The following is a 3,289-nucleotide window of genomic DNA, read 5'->3' on the forward strand; positions in this document are numbered from 1 at the left end:
CCTGCTGTTCCAGCCTGCTGTTCCCAAGGGTCCTGCTGGGACACCGGGATCGGCTACCCAGGGGGTTTGTGAATCCTTTCTTCCATCCCTTCCCAGCTCGGCCAAGCCGCCATTACCGCGTGCTCCCTCCAAGGGTTCTCCCCAGGGCTGCTCCCTCTGCTCATCCTCAGCCTGGACTGATCCTGGGGGTTGCCCCAGCCGAGGTACACCCCCAGCCAAGGTACAGCCCCAGCACTCGGTGTTGTTAAACCTCCTGAGATTCCCATTGCTTCAGCTTGTCCAGGTCCCTCTGGGTGGCCTCATCCCTCAGGGTTGTCACTGCACTCTGAGCTCGGTGTCCCCTGCAAACCTGCTGAGGGTGCCCTCAGTCCCTTCATCTGTTAATGAAGTTACTAAACACACTGGTCCCAGTACAGACCCCCGAGGGACCCCACTGGCCACCGATGTCCATCAGGACTCTTAGCCATTGACCACGACCCTCTGGCTGTGACTGTCCAACCACGTCTTCATCCATCCAACCTTCCATCCATCCAGTCCAGCTGTCTCCAGTCCAGAGAGAAGGATGTTGTGGGGACCCCTGTCAGAGGCTTTCCAGAATTCCGGATAAATCGCATCCGTGGCCCTTCCCTTGCCCACTGATGGAGTGTCCCCACCAGAGAAGGCCACGGGGTTGGTCAGGAGGATTTTCCCTTGGTGAGGCTGTGCTGGCTGACCCAAACCACCTCCCCGTGCTCTGTGAGCCTCAGCAGAGCTTCCAGGAGGGGCTATCCCGGGATCTTCCCAGCACAGAGGGGAGGCTGACAGGGCAGTGGTTCCCAGGCTCCTCCTTTCCACCCTTTCTAGAGATGGGGACACGTTTCCCTTTTCCCAGCTTCTGGAAGAATCCCAAGCAGAGGGGGAGAAGGCTGACTTTCCCCTTGGGTAAATGTAAGAAGAGATTGTTTTCACACAGCTAGGCAGTCAGCAAAAGAGAAATAACTTTAACTGTGGAAATGGGCAATTTGAGTGGGTTTTTGCTTCTGCCCATGTAACAAAATGCTGTCATGTCTCAAAGGGAAAGCAGCATTAGGAATGTCTGCAAAGATAGCTAAAATAAAAGTGTTGATCTGAGGCTCATAACAAAGCCTCTTATGCCTGCAGCATAAGGGCTTTTCAATTAACAATATTTAGTGTTTTCAGGTCACCAAATTTAAATTACATCCGATATTCAGTTTGCATCTTTTAATTGGCTATCTTGATTTATGATCTAGGTGGAGAACCCTGACTTCCACGTCATAGTATAATAATGAGACCTGTCCTAAAATATTGCCATTAAATTACCTTTTAGGTACTTACTAAAACATGTCCAAGTTGGGCATTACCTTTACAACAAAGCATTGGTTTAAATATTCTAACAGTGAAAATTCTTAAGCAGCCATGACAGCAATTTTTTCTTTCTCTATTGGAAAGTTCTCTGTTCTGTGCTATTATTAACTTATTTCTATGACAAAAATTATGCAAATTTGGTTTTTTAGTTAAGATTCTTCAATGCATTTGTATCAAGGTTAAGATTTTATAAGCATTTAATTGATTTTGATTGATTTGCTAGTATAAAGAGGAGAATAACTAAGAGGAACTGGTGAGTGTGCCTGAAAGTACAGAAACTAAGAGGATGTTATGTGAAACTGTTTAATCTGAGACATCATTCACCTGTTCTTGGAAAACAATCCCAGGAAGGAGCACATGTGAATAATTTTAGAGGATATGTGTTAATTAGAGATAAGACATCTGTTTGAGTTTGTGTCACTAATGAATGGCACACAATATTTATTCTGCTTCTGGAACATTTTGTTCTCTTAGAAAGAAATTACCTCAGAAATGTAAATTGTAGCTAATAGATCATCAATTATATCCCAATGAGACTTATCAGCACCACCTGTCATTGGCTTCACCACCTCACCTGGTTTAAATCTCTCCTCTGACTCCCCTCCCATATAAAAATACAGGGTTGGTTTTTTTGTTTTGTTTTGTTTTGATCTTTCTGAGCCCTTGGCATGAGGAATGCTGTGATGTCCCATCCTGAGATCACTGCTGTGAGTTTTGCTGTGCCCATACATGTTTATCTTAATCATCTGATCCCGCCACACACATTTCACACCATCACTTCTATGTCTTTTTTTATAAGTAGCTGCTTTGGGAGTGTGAATTTCTGTCCTACAACATCCTTGTTCTGTGTCATTCCCTCTCTGGTTCACAGTCCCCCTGTAAAACCTGTCTCTGATGTCTGCAATCCATTGCTATCCAGCCTTGACGTTGGGCTGGATAAGCTAGGGCCAGTTTGAACATGGGGAGCACTAAAAATATTCATACTTATTGTCTCTTTGCTACATACTTCTCTCTCCTCCTTTATTTTGTTTACAAACTTGTCATAACTATGGATTTTGATTTCAAAATCTGTTTCTTTTTCTTTGTTTTTACAGCACCTTCTGTGGCATCCTTTTGTGGTTTTTAATGGGAACTCTGAATTGGATTTTATATATGTTGGGATGTCAAGTCTTGGATTTTGAGCCAGGTAGGTAAACTCTGTTGGGAGGAAGAGTGGGTGGGGAAAACAATGGTGCTGGGTGGATTGTGTGGCTCAGACATGCTGTGGAGTTGGATGTTCCTTGCACCCAAACAGTCCTTTCCAGGATGCTTGAGGGGCTGTACCACTTATTGCTATTTAAGATCTCCACTGATGATCTGGATGAACGGGATGAAGGGACTGGGGGCAGCCTCAGTAACTTTTCAGAAAACACTAAGCCAGGTGGGAGTGTGGGTGTGCTGGAGGGTGGGAAGCTCTGCAGAGGGATCAGCACAGGCTGGATCCATGGGCTGAGGTTCAGCAAGGCCAAGTGCCGCGTCCTGCCCTGGGCTCACCCCAAGCCCTGCAGCTCCAGGCTGGGGCAGAGGGGCTGGAAAGCGTTAGGAATGACTTTTGAAGGTTGGCTTTCGCCATATGTTGTATTAATTATGAGTTCTATTATAGGTTATATTAGGGACTATAATGTTGGGTATTATGATATTATCCGGTGGAAATATCAAAGGTCTAATATACATGTTAAAGGTTTAATGCTGTCGGGGTGGCTTTGATGGTACAGGTTTGGTTTGGCGGCGGCTGGGTGGGTTTCTGTGGCAGTGCCCGTTCTGTGGGGAGCGAGCTGCTGCCGGCCGGGCTGCGGGAGCAGCGCCATGAGAGGAGCGAGGGCAGCGCTGACCGCCGCAAACGCCGATCGCCTCAGCGGCAGAAAAGCGCGGGCTCGCAGGAGAT

At 46.6% G+C, this 3,289-nt stretch overlaps 1 long non-coding RNA gene across 2 annotated transcripts in view; it reads left to right on the forward strand.

Moving 5' to 3' along the window:
• LOC108446637 overlaps positions 1–3,289 on the forward strand; it is a 13,664-nt gene that overhangs the window by 1,154 nt on the left and 9,221 nt on the right. For both annotated transcript variants that reach the window (XR_001861900.1, XR_001861901.1), the window contains exon 2: positions 2,460–2,551. This is a non-coding gene — a long non-coding RNA (uncharacterized LOC108446637). The remainder of the gene's footprint in view (positions 1–2,459; positions 2,552–3,289) is intronic.

Source organism: Corvus brachyrhynchos, unplaced genomic scaffold (genome assembly GCF_000691975.1).
Source record: "Corvus brachyrhynchos isolate BGI_N302 unplaced genomic scaffold, ASM69197v1 scaffold334, whole genome shotgun sequence".
NCBI lineage: Eukaryota > Metazoa > Chordata > Aves > Passeriformes > Corvidae > Corvus > Corvus brachyrhynchos.